The sequence below is a fragment of the Lissotriton vulgaris genome, chromosome 11, assembly GCF_964263255.1.
Source record: "Lissotriton vulgaris chromosome 11, aLisVul1.2, whole genome shotgun sequence".
NCBI lineage: Eukaryota > Metazoa > Chordata > Amphibia > Caudata > Salamandridae > Lissotriton > Lissotriton vulgaris.
Genome location: NC_141699.1, coordinates 1,084,537,945 through 1,084,554,448, shown reverse-complemented (window position 1 = coordinate 1,084,554,448; position 16,504 = coordinate 1,084,537,945).

Genomic DNA, 16,504 nt, shown 5'->3' with positions numbered 1-16,504 from the left:
CAAGTGTTGCCGTTAGATAATTGTCCAGAAGAGGTTCCATCTATCCTATTAGGCAGATCAAGAAGGGTAGGTTTTGGTTACCAGACTTACCTGCTCTTCGGGAGTCACCTCCGCATCAAGGACCCAACAGAGTTTTGATCACTTTTTTCTTTGTTATTTGAATTTGTGCTCCTTGTAAGGGAATGATCAGTGGTCTGGTCCTAACTTCTTTAACTGATGGCAAGATCTTACAATTAGATTCCCTGTTTTTGATGCCTTTAAAACAAACTAATTACCTTTCATCCATAGCTAAACAACATCATACAGTCTGATTCCTTCTAGACCCCAAGGATGGTTGCTTGTTGACATAAATGAGAGCCCCATACTCTTGGGACAGATTTTCAAGGAATTTATTCAAAAGTTGGATACAACTAATGAACAATACTGGACAGCCTTCAGGCACGCCGCGTTACCTCACATGGAGGAATAGGTTTGTCTTATCATTTAACTTTGCTTGACTCAGTAGTTCTGTTAGAGAGGTAGTCCTGAAACCATCCAATTGAGGACTTAGACACTCTGGACAGATGACCAAGTTATGATTGATCATGTCTAAGGCAGCCTGGGAAATCCAACAGCACCAGAAGAACCAGGGATCCGTAGTCGGTTGTCCATAACAATTGGTCTTGTAGCCAGTAAGGCAAGAGCAGTCCCTCATCCTTGTTGAAATGGTGACTGTGTATCTCCAAACAATCCATGGGTTACGAATGGTTGGACAATGGAAGGTTTACCGCTGTCTCTATAACTTTTGTAAAAAAAAAAAAGTGATACCCGCTTTCAAGTAATGGCTGGATCATGTGGGCCAAAGAAGGCTTTCTTAATGAAGATTAAATCCTTGTTTTATTCAAAGGTTCTGGGACTTTCTTGTTCTCATGAAATGAGCAGCTGATAAATTTAACACTAGCTGCTGGTGTGAAACCTGCGTTCCTCTCAATAATAGATGTAGGAAAAGGGTCTATCGGACAATTAGTAGTGTTCATGTAGTGCAGAGTGGGGTGACCGTATTTAATGGTCCTTGTAGGTAATGAGAAAGGAGACATGAGGACCATTTGGCTTACATCTGGGCAGGCCCGATTCCAGGAATTTTTATCTGGGTGGGACAAGGGTGCGTTTGGGTGAGCCAATGTGGGCCACATTTATAACAATTCTGAAGGCAGACTACAAGCCCTAGAGTTACACATGGACATCGATTCACCAAAATGCCAGGAGTCGCGGAAATGACATCACACATCCTTGACATTAATGACATCACAAGAAGTGACATCATAAGACCTTTGACCATCAATCTTCCTACCAAGTGATGTTGCATGACCTTAAATCTTATAACATGACGATAATTGACATTGCTGAAGTTATAATAAAAGCCATAATAAAACATGACTAATAAAATAACAGAACGTTGAAAAATGTCTGTTTTAGATGACACTTGTATTAGGGCGCTGCCGCCATATGACAGACATCATTCATCGTTTTTCTTAGTTTTACATGAAAAATGATGTGTTCATCTGGAGCCTTGGAGGACTAACAGAGTGGATTGTGCGCTGCAAAAGCGTGTGCACATAGGATGGGTTCTGTGTATACGATGAGTGTTGTAATGTAGCATGGTAGGCATGATCTTGCAAGGTTACAATTTGACTGTATTACTCAGTTTCCCAGGTCTGGGATACATCCCATGCCTCCTGACCATGGGATTTACCTGTGGACACAGACTAGAGACCGGGAATCCCTACTTCAACAGGGTGTGTGGACGCAGCATTTCACATTGTGCTGCATTATTGCGGCTCTTTCACATCATTGAATGCACACACAGCGCCTCATGCAGCAGTTGTTGCCACTGGGCAGCACTGGATGTCACCTGGCTGTGCTGACCTGCATCCAAAGTGAAGGGGTGGAATGTGCTCTACACGCACCATCACATGGTAGTGACTCGTGCCAATACACCCCCCCTTGTACCATGGTGCACGTGTGTTAGCGTAGTGTCCTCAACTAACTTAATGCTTTAAGGGACACCTTCCTGCACCAAAAGTGAAAAATCTATGATATTTCCTCCTTCTATGTGTCCTGCGGAATGCAGGACACGTAGTCATTGGACATGACATAAAGACATGTAGATATGTATCCTCATTACACCTCCCGTTGGGAGGCACACTGTTTGTAAACAGTCCCAGGATGCCTGAAGCTTGGGTATGTGGAAATGTGTGAGATCTGCATTGGTGTTGCACAGGAAAAGCCACCGCAAGGCCCATGAAGCACGTCCTTAATGTACGGTGAATGAATGATGCACATTGCTCTGGCTTGCCTTACTGCATGTCTATGAGGCCTTGCAAGGGCACGCAGGCGGACGTTCCATTGCCTCGTTAATGAGTTGGAGTCCTGCTCCACCAGAGCATCATGACCAGTGATGCTCCAGCAGTGCAGTTCACTTGTACATGTGGCCCACAGTGGAGTGGGTGCACTCAACATGTGTGTCTTGTAGGATTGTGGTGTGCATATGCCATGCAGGATGGCGCAAGTATGTACTCCCACACCTACTACATCGGTGCTGTCTTTCCAGCCCAACACCAAAATGATCATGTATTCCCACATAATTGACTGTCATGCGTTCTGTCATGTGCTTGAGAAGTGCTTACCGACCAGTAGGCCACTCCCATACGCCCCATCCTGGAAGCGCTCATCGATGGTGGAATGCTGCAAGATGAAGGAATCATGAGCACTGCCCGCGTACTTTGCAATGACATTGAAGAAGAGGCCCAGGTGGTCTATGATTGCCTGCACATTCACGGAATGTGTGTGCTTCCTATTGTTGTACAGGTGTGACGTTGCAGCTGCGGACACAAGCTGCACATGGGTGCCGTTCATTGCCCCCAACACATGAGGAAATCCTGCAACGGCATCCAATCCTTGCTCATTTTCCTGTTGGCGCTGCGATGTGTTGGGGAAACATAGGTACTGGGGTGTGAGGTTTATGCTGGCATCCAGGGCGGAGGGGAGGAACCTAGAGAAGGATGCCTGAGATACTCCTGTCACTCAGGCTGTGGTGAGTTGGAAAGTTCCAAACACCAGAATGTGCAGGACAGCCAGTAGCTTGGCCTGCGGAGGGATGTTAGTGCACCACTAAGACGTTCACTGCAGCCTTGGTGCAGATGGCGGACAATGGACTCCCTCCTGAGCCTGTAATGGACAATGACGTCCTCCTCTCTGAGGTCAATGAGGGTAATCCTCTGGCGGTGTGTCCGTTCCCTTCTCCTGCGCTGCCCCCATGGTGGAGATGGTGGTGGAGACGGTGGTTGTCTTCTTGGTGCTCCAAGCTGCAATAAAATGGTGCCATAAAAAATAGACCCAGGAGTTAAAAAGTGAAGCTAAAGTCCTCTAGCATCACTTTGTAAATAAGGTCCCAGAAAAAAGCTGCTGCAGCGTCAAACAAATTACGCTGCAGTGGCGCTTGCTCCTTGTAAATATGCCCCTTAGTTTGCATTTCATATGGAATTCTCCAGGCTGGGGAACTTGTTATTGAACTGGTCGTTGGCACGCCTGATATGGCTTTGGATCAGGCTACGACGTTGGCAAGAAAAACCCAGGTCTGAGTGGGTCGTAGTGCCCGTCTTTGGGTAGCAGCCTAGTATCTGATTTTAGCTTTTATTAACAGCAGGCATCACCAAACAGATCTTTATATCCACATTAGTGCCGGGGAAAGGGGTACTCTACTCTGACTGCATATCTTATCCTCCCTCTGTAGGTGGCCTTTTACGAGAACCTGTGAAGATTTTATGACTTTATTTCTATTATAAGATCCCTTGTTTTGGACACAAGACCAGAAATAGACATTTTCCTTTTTTAACATTAAATTTTTCTTATTTTAACATTGGCTGTAAACCAGGTTAAACAATCCCTTCTTATCTTTGGCTTATGATACACACAATTGGAACATTTTGAAAGCTTTTAGGGTGTAGTAAAGTACTATCGCAGGGAGGGGCTGGGCAAACATGAAAAGGCCCATATGTAGGTAAATATTATTTACCGATTCTAAAATACCGAATTTTACCGATTCGATATTTCAGAATCGGTAAATGGTATGTAGGTATTGATTCAGTAAATTTTACCGAATCGGTAATATTCAGTAAATACCGAATCGGTATTTACCGATTCGGTAATTCCCATTCATGGGAAGCCATTCACTATTACCGATTCGGTAAATACCAAATCTGTAATAGGGGGCACATATTCAAGGGTGGCAGGGTGTCACATTGACACCCTGTTGCACCCCTGAATCGTGCATGTGTGCACATGTGGCACACATACATGCCCTTAGGGCATGTATGTCTGCCACATGGCACTTTTGAAAAAGCACAAATTTGCTTTTTCAAAGGTTTTCGATATTTACCATCAACTTTTAGTTGGTGGTAAATACCGAATCCTTAACTATGCAATGCACTCATTTGAGTGCTCCCTACATTACAGATTTGGTAATTTACAGATTCGGTATTGTAAGGAATCGGTAATTTACAGATTCCTTAAATCACCGATTCTGTAAATTACTGAATCCGTAAATTTGACCACCTACATCTCAATAGCCTAATACCGGTCGGTAACGGCCGAAATTCGGTAATTTCGGCCGTTACCGACCGTATTGGGCTACCTACATCTGGCCCTATATGTTTTAAACCTGTAGGTTTCTATTATGAGGCTTGAGGTGCCTCAGCGAGGTATGGATGGAAGGGCAGGGAGGTCTGCATTTACAAATTCAATAACTTTGGCTTTTGTATGGCACTTACACAGGAATTTTGTAGTCTGCGCCACTAGGGCATTACAAAAAGTGATGCTACAGTGGCGCAAGGGCCTCATAAATAAGCGCCACAGTGTGCAGATTTTTAAATGAGAATGACAGCGTGCAATGTATCACAAGTGTTACACAGGTGTGGGAAAAACCAGCATGATTATATAAATGTTGCTTAACCTGATTATCTCCTGTTTTTTTGCAGAACGTTTATAACGGTGAACTCTCAGACTATCAAAATCTGGTATCATAAGTATGTGCATGGTATGAGTGTGGTTAAAAGAAAAACTGTGAACGTAACAAAACACTGAAGAGACCCTGTAGGTCCTGATAAAAGCTGGATGACCCATGTGGACAGCGATGGTAACCAGCCGAAACATGTTGACTCATGGATGTTGGAGGGATTAGGGGGCATATTACCAAGCATAAGCGATAATTATCGCTATGCTTGGTTAGGGGCAATAATTTTATCGCCGTGCTTCGCCGATTTTTATCGCTTAGGAGCCTTGCTATTATCAAGGTTTATCTCCTAAGCGATAAAAATCGGCCGAAATGCATGAATATCGCTGAAAAGTCATCAATATTCATGCATTACCGAGCTAATGCTCTTAGCCATGTTATCCACCTACCATTGGATAACCTGGCTAAGAACTGCTCATGGCAGGCGTTAGCTTTTGGAGATATTGGCGCTTAGCGCGAATATTTCCAAAAGTTGGTAATCGGAGATAGCGATGTTAGCGACTGTTTCCAGTCGCTAACATCTTGGCACGCCCACTTTGCATGTCATTAGCGATAATTATCGCTGACATGCAAAGTGGGCCCCTAAATGCCTGCTATCACCTACAAGCTGTCGCTAACTGGTGTTAGCGACCGCTTGGTAATAGGGCGATTAAATTATCGCCGCATTAGCGGGAAAAAGTCCCGCTAATGCAGCGATAATGGCCCTTGCTAATATGCCCCTTGGACTCCACAGAATCCTATTTTGTTTAAAACCTGCCCTTGTGTGCCCAAGGAAGAAATCAATGTAAATACAAAAGGGACACCAAGAGGCATTTTAACTTTTTTCCTGATCCCAAGATCATGATCCGCTATGGCAACAAATTGCTCCCCCCAAAAGTCAGGTTGAGCCCGCCCGGTATTCTTCAATTTAGCGGGCGAGGATTCAATGATGAAGGTGCAGCCCTGTCCTGGGTGGAAAGTTTCCTTTCCTGCCGCTCTCAAGAAGTCAGGCTGGGCTCCCATAAATCCACCTCTAGGGAGCTCACCAGGGGTGTGCCACAGGGCTCATGTCTTAGCCCCACATTATTTAATGTGTATGTGGCCCCCCTGGCCGACTTAGTGAGGCCATATGGGTTTACCCCGATATCCTACGCTGATGACACCCAGCTGATGTTCCCCTTTAAAACTTTTACTCCTGCCCTGCAAAAATCTTTTGCTGAAGGCATGAGAGCCGTCGCAAATTGGATGGCCGAGAATTGCCTTCAATGCAATGTGGGCAAAACGGAAGTTTTATTGTTTGGGGAGGCGGCAACATTATGGCCTGGGGAGTGGTGGCCCACAGAACTAGGACCAGTCCCTGTCCCAAAGCAGACTGTCAAAAACTTGGGGGTGTTATTCGATCAGGCCCTGACTTTTAAACATCATGTCAACCAAGTTGCTGGCACATGCTTTAGGGCCATCGGACTATTAAAAAGGGTGTTCCCTTATATACCTGATAGTCACAGGAAAACCCTAGTCCAGGCACTAGTGATCAGTAGATTGGACTACTGTAATGGCCTTCTATTGTCAACTAATGAAGGCCAACTAAACAAATTACAAGTAGTCCAAAATACGGCGGCAAGGTTAGTTCTCAATGCTCCATCTAGAACTCCCTCCCGTCCTCTACTAGCCAAACTCCACTGGTTGCCAGTGCGGCAACGCACGAAGTTAAAAATTCTCTGTACCATTCACAGATGCCTGACAGGAAAGGGCCCCAAATATTTGACCAAAGCTTTTCAACCCTATGTACCAGGCCGATCACTTCGATCGAGTAACCTTCATTTACTTCAGGTCCCCAAAATAAAAAAATCTCGTCAAGGAGGTCGTGCTCTGGCACATACAGGTCCCGCTCTCTGGAACTCCCTTCCCCTTAAACTTAAACTCATCACCAACCACCTATCCTTTCGCAAAACACTCAAGACCCACCTTTTCACTACTAATTAATTCAGTTTATGATTTATCACCTCTGTAATGATCAGGCACAGGTCTAATCCCTCCTTCCAGCATGAGCGCGGAGATACCCCTTCGGGGATTTATTCAGGCGCTATAGAAGCACATAAATAAATAAATAAATAAATAAGCATGCCACATAGAAATATATGGGTGAGAGTCCTTTTAAAAAGAGAAGTGTTCCCTTCATCAGTGGGACAAGACAGACTGTACAGGAGGCCACCCCCATTTTGGTCTATTACTCTTAATTCCTCCTCACTCCCTCGTTTTCGTTAAAGCAGCACCAGATCTACTTAGATGTGGCTCTGTTTTGCTCTCTCCCTGCCCTGGCACACTTTTGGCAGCCATGCACCAATGCAGACACCCGTGTGCCCCATTGCAAGAGTGTCTGCGTTGTGGCAGGTATAACTTTTGTGCAAGATGGGGCCCCTTTCTGTACAAAAACTATACTTTAAAGCAGTGAAATTCAAACTACGACCCGGGGGATGCTGGCGACCCTCTTGATATACACAAGTGGCCCCCCTGGGGAACAGCAGCACGAGCTGCTGTTTAATTGCTGAGCACTACTATTCAGAAACAAATGTTAAATAAACATGCAAGCATTTGTTTGCAGGTTAAATGGAGTTATGAAGTAACTACAGTGGTGTCCTGAACCACTTAACCGTAGTTAACCTGCAAATAATTGCATGCTCGTTTAAAAAAATGTTTTAGACCTCCTTACACAATCCTTAAATTATTCAGACCCCCTACCGCCACCCTGCTGGCATCAGTGCAGCTCTCGGTCATACCACAGACTATACTTTGTGGCCCCTGGGCAAATGTTTGCGAACACCCATGTTTTAAAGCATTCCCTCTTTGTATGTGTCTTGTACAATGCAGATCACATGCAAAGAAGGAAAAATGAGGAGAAATGAAAAGATTTCTATTAGTTACGCCTGCCTCAAGGAGGTGCTGGATTGTGGTGCAAATACCTGCCTACAGTTCTGTGCAGATAGGTATTTGCATCAAAACCCACGGTGGTTCGTGTGGAACGCCCATGGACCTCTCATGGAAAGCCCCATTGACGCAAAGTACCACAATGTAGCACGTCTTCGCTGCATTGCATTACTTTGGGATACAATCCAACGCTAATCTCAATATTGCGTTGGATTGTAAATCCCAACAGTAGACTTTAATCAGGTTTCCGTTCAAAAAACTGACGCAAACCACTGAGATGCTGCATAGGGACTGGCCCTGTGGCCTTCGAGCCTTTGAGATGCGGCATATGTATCGGCCCTGTCTCTGTCTAGCCTGTGAGATGCTGCATAGATCCTCCCTCTTTTGAACCTGTGAGATGCTGCATAGGTACTGACGCTGACTCCTTCGAGCCTGTAAGGTGCTGCATAGGCAGTGGCCCTTGTCTCCTTCAAGGCCATGATGTATGCTTTATAGGTACCAGCCCTGACTCCTTCGAGCCTGTTAGATGCTGCATACGGACTGGTCATGTCGCCTCCAAGCCTGTGAGATGCTGCATAGCACTGGGCCCTGTCTCCTTTAAGTCCATGATATATGCTGCAAAGGGACTGGTCATGTCTCCTTCAAGCTTGTGAGATGCTGCATAGGTATTGGCCTTGTCTCTTTCTAGGCTGTGACATGCTGCACAGGTGCTGGCCCTGTCACCTTCGAGCCTGTGAAATGCTGCAAAGGGACTGGTCATGTCTCCTTCAAGCTTGTGAGATGCTCCATAGGTACTGACCCTGTCTCCTTCGGGGGCCATGATATATGCTGCATAGGTATTGACCCTGCTTCCTTTGAGCATGTGGGATGCTGCATAGGTACTGCCCTGTCACCTTCAAACCTGTAAGATCCTGCACAGGCTCAGGCACTGCTCTTGTCTCCTTCGAGTCTGTAAGTTTATGTATAGGCACCGGCCCCTGACTTCTTCTAGTCATGATATATGCTGCATAGGCACTGCACCCTGTCTCCTTAGAACCTGTGAGATGCTACCTAGGTACTGGCCCTGACTTCTTCAAGCCTGTGAGGTGCTGCTTAGGAAGTAGCCTCTGCCTCATTCGAATCGATGATATATGCTGCCTATGGACTGGCCCTCTCTCCTTCGAGCCTGTGATATGCTGCATAGGTAATGGCCCTGTGTCCTTTGAGCATGTATGATGCTGCATATGCACTGGGCCCTGTCTCCTTTGAACCTGTGAGGTTCTTCATAGGTTCTGGCCATGACTCCTTCAAGCCTCTGAGGGCTGTATAGGCAGTGGTCCCTGTCTCCTTCGAGGCCATGATGTGTGCAGTATAGGTACTGGCCCTGACTCCTTCAAGCGTGTGAGATGCTGCATAGGGACTGGTCATGTCTCCTTCAAGCCTGTAAGATGCTGCATAGGCACTGCACCCTGTCTCCTTTGAACCAGTGAGATGCTGCATAGGTACTGGCAATGACTCCTTCAAGCCTGTAAGGTGCCGCATAGGCAGTGGTCATTGTCCCCTTTGAGACCATGATGTATGCTGTATAGGTACTGGCCCTGCTGCATAGGGACTAGTCATGTCGCCTTCAAGCCTGTAAGATGCTGTATAGGCACTGGGCCATGTCTCCTTTGAGTAGTTGATATATTCTGCATAGGTACTTGCCCTGTCTCCTTCGAATCCATGATATATGCTGCGTAGGTACTGGCCCTGTCTCTTTCAAGACTGTGAGATGCTGCATAGGGATTGGCCCAAAGTCCTTCGAACCTGTGAGAATCTGCATAGGTACTGACCCTGGGCCCGATTCACAGAATGAACTTAAGAATCAATCCTAAACTTACTACTATTTTGGTATTCACAGAATGAACTTACTACTTTTGGTATTCACAGAAGTCAGGATTTTGTCTTAAGTTTGTCTTAAGACAAACTTAAGACAAACTTAAGACAAACTTAAGACAGACTTAAGACAGACTTAAGACAGACTTAAGACAGACTTAAGAGAAACTTAAGACAGACTTAAGACGGACTTAAGACGGACTTAAGACAGATTTAAGTTAGGATGTTGTCTTAAGTCTGTCTTAAGTTTGTCTTAAGTCTGTCTTAAGTCTGTCTTAAGTTTGTCTTGAGCCAAACTTAAGACAAAATCCTAACTTCTGTGAATACCACAAGTAGTAAGTTTAGGATTTTGTCTTAAGTCAGTTTTGTGAATCGGCCCCTAACTTCTGTGAATACCAAAAGTAGTAAGTGCATTCAGTGAATACCAAAATAGTAGTAAGTTTAGGATTGAGTCATAAATTCATTCTGTGAATCGGGCCCCCTGTCTCCTTCGGGTCCATGAAATATGCTGCATAGGTATTGGCCCTGATTCCTTCGAATCCATGATATATGTTGCATAGGGATTAGCCCTATGTCGTTCGAACCTGTGAGAATCTGCATAGGTACTGACCCTGGGCCCGATTCACAGAATGAACTTAAGACTCAATCCTAAACTTACTACTATTTTGGTATTCACAGAATGAACTTACTACTTTTGGTATTCACAGAAGTTAGGATTTTGTCTTAAGTTTGTCTTAAGACAAACTTAAGACAGACTTAAGACAAACTTAAGACAGACTTAAGACAGACTTAAGACAGACAGACTTAAGACAGACTTAAGATAAACTTAAGACAGACTTAAGACAAACTTAAGACAGACTTAAGACAGAATTAAGTTAGGATTTTGTCTTATGTCTGTCTTAAGTCTGTCTTAAGTTTGTCTTAAGTCTGTCTTAAGTCTGTCTTAAATTTGTCTTAAACCAAACTTAAGACAAAATCCTAACTTCTGTGAATACCAAAAGTAGTAAGTTTAGGATTTTGTCTTAAGTCAGTTTTGTGAATCGGCCCCTAACTTCTGTGAATACCAAAAGTAGTAAGTGCATTCTGTGAATACTAAAATAGTGGTAAGTTTCGGATTGAGTCTTAAGTTCATTCTGTGAATCGGGCCCCCTGTCTCCTTCGGGTCCATGAAATATGCTGCATAGGTATTGGCCCTGCTTCCTTGGAGCCTGTGAGATCCCGCATAGGCCCTGCCCCAGTCTCGTTCTGGACTGTAAGATGCTGCATAAGCACTGGACCCTGTCTTCTTTGAACCTGTGAGATGCTGCATAGGTACTGGCCCTGACTTCTTTGAGCTGTAAGGTGCTGCATAGGCAGCTCCCCCTGTCTCGTTCGAGTCCATTATATATACTGCATTGGGGCTGTCCCTGTCTCCTTTGAGCCTTAGAGATGCTGCATAGGGAGTGGGCCATGTCTCCTTTAAGTGCGTGATATATGCTGCATAGAGACTGGCCCTGTTGCCTTCAAGCCTTTGAGATGCTGTATGTGTACTGGCCCTGACTCCACCGAACCTGTAAGGTGCTGCATAGGTATTGGCCTGTCTCCTCCAAGGACATGATATATGCTGCATAGGTTCTGGCCCTGACTCCTCGAGCCTGTAAGGTGCTGCACAGGCAGCGGCTCCTGTCTCCTTCGAGGCCATGGTGTATGCTGTATAGGTAGGTACTCACCCCTGTGTCCTTCGTGCCCTTGAGATGCTGCACAGGCACCAACCTCTGTCTCCCATGAGCCTGCGGGAGGCTGCATAGAGCCGACTCCGGCCTCCTTGAAGTATATGGTTTGCGATGCAGCTGTTGCTTTTTGTGGGCGTAAAGCTTCCTCGAGCCATAGTGCTTTAAAAGAAAAAATAGTGATATTTAAATTATTAGAACTCCTCCTCATGGGTAGTAAGCACTATATAAATGCTATTTATTTTGTGCAAATACTGGGAAAGACCAACGCATCTGACATTCTTACAGTGCATGCATATCTCCTAAACAGAGCCTGAACAAAGTGAAAAGCTGCCTCTATGAAGTATGGGTGAAGTGCTAACAAGGTGTGAGCCTTTGTTTCCCCTCTTCTGCATTTGCTTCTGGGTGTGAGGCTCCTGACTGCTGCCAGCCAGGAGACTCCAACAAAAGGAGGCCTGATGACCCCTCAGATTTGGCCTTTGTTATGGGTCCAGCAGGAGTCTGAAATGAGAGAGCCCAGTCCCCACCTGGACATTGTTGCGATCGGAAGCAGATAACAACGTGCAGGCGCTGCTGAAACTAAAGTGTCCCAGTGTTTGGAAATTACATCAGGACGAATTCAGCATCTTTATCAGTGGGGCCCGACTCCTTGGCAGGATGTACGGTGTCCACTCTGTGAAAAAAGAGGGTGGACGGCATCCACCCGCGTGTATCCCTGACTCGTGCCCTGGCCCCCCCGGCCAGGGCCACTGAGGACTCTTTAGTGCACACAGTCGGTCTCACCATTGTGCAGCTTCCATGTCAGTTTGTATTGCAGAGAGAACAGCCTGATTAGTGGTTCCCACAAAGATGTGTGATGGAACTTACATAAAGCGTCATAGGATGTAATGCCCTTGCTGCCAGGGTTCATAACATGAGCTCTCATTTCAGAGGGGGCTATAATAGGCATCTAACTGATGCCCACATTTCTTTCACTACATATACCATCTCTTAACAAAAAAAGGGGGCTTATTTATAAGTCCCTTGCGCCTCCGGTCCGTCACTTTTTGTGATGTTCCGTGGCGCAGGAACCTGCTTCATATTTACGAGCAGCACTAAGCCACCTTTTGTGGATTAATGCTGCCTGATACATATTGTTTCCTTTCACACAGTTTTCTGTATTAAAGGGGCGTGCAATGGGTGCTGCTGGGGGCGTTCGCAGCAACATCCAGGGCTTTTTGACACTGCCTCAGATGTACAAGAAATTGTAACTCTGAGGCAGCGCTGGAAAGGAGGCTTAAGGGAGGGACAACCAGGAGCAATATATTTCTCTTTGTTTTTCCTTTTTACATACCTAGAAATAATGAAAAATGTGTGTTACCATGGACATAGTGATAACCAATGTGGAAGTTTGATATCTTGAACCCAGTTACGAGTTGTTTAGAAAAACTAATAATAAAAAAATAAAAAAAGTTAGACCCATGACTTATCCGGCATGTGAACTGATTGCTACTGAGTACGCTTGATAATGTTATGCCGCCGGACCCCGTGGTTGTCGGCTCAAAGGCAGTGTATTAATCCGTCAGTGTTGGTGTACAATTACAAATGTTGCGGCCGGCCCCCGGGGTTGTAGGCCTTAAAGCTGTGTTTTTCTTTCTAAGAGTGTACAATAAAGGTCTTTAAAAAAAAAAAAAAAAATCATGAAAAAGACTCTTGTGATTGTTTTTGTGCAGGAAGGTTTCTCTTCCTGTACAAAAATAGTCATCCCCGCACGGCAGGCACCCTTGCATCATGGTACAAAGGTGCCTGCGATGGCGCCCGGCAGCCCATTGTCTGCAGATACAGCACATTCCTGCCCTTTTCTTTTGCCATAGGGCAGTGCAGCAGGAAGGCCTGTGGCGCTGCCCTAAATCAAAAACTCATAAATGAGGCCCACTGTGTTATAAGACGTGATGCGTCATCTTCCAGGAACAAACACTAATAATTGACTTACTTTATCTCCTAGACTTCAAGTAGACTGGTAGGTACCAATTAACCAGAAGAAATTACTATCAAATATTGAAAAAACAAACTATCACAAAGTGAAGCATCTTACTTACTTACTACCAGTAAGGAACTACTCCAAGCAGTGCTACTCTTTACAAGGCCAAACCTACTGAATAGAGATTGCAAATAGAATTGGTAATGGTGTTATTGTAACACAGAGTGCCGCCGCTCCTGGCCCGCTTCCTTGGCCTAATGCTAGTCTTGGAGGGCTTTTCTCTGTTGTTTAATACCTTCTGTGATTAGTTCTCCCCTCGTTTTAACTAGCCGCTTACCACACTTATTCCAGGTCGAACATATTTACTTGATTCTGGTCTTGGGTGAGCGAAGTCTCGCACAGCTCACTGCTGGCGATGGGATCTAATAGATCAAGAGGAGAAACATAGACAAGAGTGACTTCAAGGGTGGTCCACCCACTTCCATTACAACACCTGTGGAGCCGGGTTGGAGGGTAGGTGAGCGGGGGCCCCCTTCGTTTCTCCAGCTTTTAATCCGTGGCTTAACCGCGCCTCCGGTGGGTGGGCCCCTCCGTTTCTCCTGCTTCAAATCCGTCTAAGACTCCTTTGGTAGCTCAATAGTGCCTGAGGAGGATGGGCCCTCTGAGTTGACTCCATAGAGTACTCCCTTGGTGGCATAAAAACGCTTTCAGTAAGTGGGTCCGTCTTTGCTCATGAGTCAACTTCATGGAGAAGTCCATTTGCGGCCCAACCATGCCTCCAGCTGGTAGGCCCTCCATTGCACCTGGTTCTACTCCATATAGGTCTCCCCTGGAAGGTCAACAGCACCTCCAGTCTGTGGGTCTTCCGTTGCTCCTGAAACGACTCTATATAAAATAAATAAAACGACAAAAATTATAAAAAACCAGTAAGGTGTATAGGAGATAGGGCTTTATGCATTTTTAAGTAGGAATAGTGCCAAGAAGCACAAAGTGCCAATGGTAGTCTTAGGTCGCGGTCTTAGGTGACCTCGGCACAATTTGAAGCTGACCGAGTTGGTGTGCGGGTCTGGTACACTGACCAGATAAGCCTTGTTCAAATATTTTACCTTCTGACTTTAGTCCTTGAAGTCCTAATCCACCATTTTACCACTGGCTAGCAGGGGTAACGTGCACAGAGTTCTATAGCCAGCAAAATATCGGGTTCAGCACAAAGGCCAAAGAAGTAGGGCTGTCCCAGCAGAACACTGGCACATTTCCAATAACCCTTTAATCCAGGACCCCCAAATATCAACTCAGATGCCTCTTACCGGAATAGCTCGCAGCCGGCCTGATTGCATGTATGGTGGTCTCGCACCCGGCTCCCACGCTAGCACGCCACTGTTACACCGCCAAACCCATAGCCAGACCTGATTATGAGTTTAATCTCATGCAGGAACCGGGAGTGCTAACACACAGGGGGCACACCATCTACCCCCTATATGAACAACCCTGCACAGAGGCGAAGGGGAGCCCTGTAAGGGCCCGCTTAGTTGCCTCACAACCACCCTCTCCATTGCGGGCTCATCTCTGTGGATAGGTCGCAGTGAGGCAATTGTAATATGCTCGGAGGTGCCGCATCAGCACCCAGCGGCAGCCGCCATAAATAAACGGTAGTGGGGCAGGTGGGGTCGCACGGAAGAGGTTGCGCGGGTTTGGAGGGCATACAAATAATTTTATTTCTAAGAAAGAAAATGAAAGGTAACTTTTTCAGAGGGCAGCCTCCAGCTTTCACCCCTCGTCGTGCCGCCTCTCCTAATCTTTCTGGGTCCCAGCAGCCCCTGGGACCCAGACTCTCATCCAATTCCTGTGCTGCAGAGCAGCGCTGGGATTGGCCTGAGCAGGGAGGACAGACACCCTGCTCAGACCAGGAAGTATGCAGGGGTTTCACCAGCCTGGCTGCTCAATGCAGCTGGGCTGGAGGAAACTTAAGTGTACATGTGTGTTTTTGTCAGCATGAGCCGACCGGCCAAAACACATATGCGCACTTAGGGTGTGGAGTGTACATAGCACTCCTCCTCACCCCTCCCATGCCGAGGCCGCACCCCTCCCACAACCTCTGGCTAAGAGCCAGCAAATGTAAAAATAAATGATGTAAGAGCATTGTTTAATTTTTTATTTGCTGGCTCTGAGCCAGGCAGTGGGGTAACGCTCCTCCGCCATTGCAGAGGAGCCGCCACTGTCGGCACTACCATTATATTGCAGCTTCAGACTGCTGCGCCAACGGCGCGAGATCCATGATCCCCAGCGGTTGCGGCGGTCCTGTGGCGGTCCGACTGGCTAACTCGAAATACGGCAGTAAGACCACCCTCACAGCAAAATATTATTGAACAACGGGCCCCTCAAAATCCTTGCCCCAGCTGAACCCTTAGCTGGAGAACGCTCATGAGAGAAGGCGCCCTCCCTATTTACGAGGAACCAAGGCTTTTTGGCTCTCTTTATGTAAAATAAATAAACGAAAGCGCGCTGCGCGCAGCTTATGGCAGCCATCTTGGCTCAAGTCCAGCGGCTGAAAGTACACAACATGTTTCTAGAATTCATCTTGTGACCTCAGGGCACCTGATCCGGGTTTGCCAACAATTTCTTTAAAGTTAAAATGCTTAAGCTATATTTTAAGGTAACAGTATATCTACTTTTAGCAGAGCTGTGTCATGAAAACATTGCTTGTTTGTAATTTAGGGATAGGTGGCTTGGGGAGAGCCTACAGAGACGATTTTTGTAGGCATGGGCAAAGTGGGCTTTGGCCCAGGGCTCCACCCTTTCAGGCGGCCCCCTGATAGAGCCATCTCTCTTCTGCAGAGAGTCTTGTCTGACAATGATTTTTAAACAGATTGTTTCAATTACCGTGTTCCTTTCATTTATTTTTAATGTGGGTGATGTGTGAGAGCCGATCACAGATATTTTGCTCAGAAATGTTGTGTTTAGTTTCATGCAACATTCATAAAAAAGTTTCCTTTAGACCAAAACAGGACCTCACGTATTCATATGTCA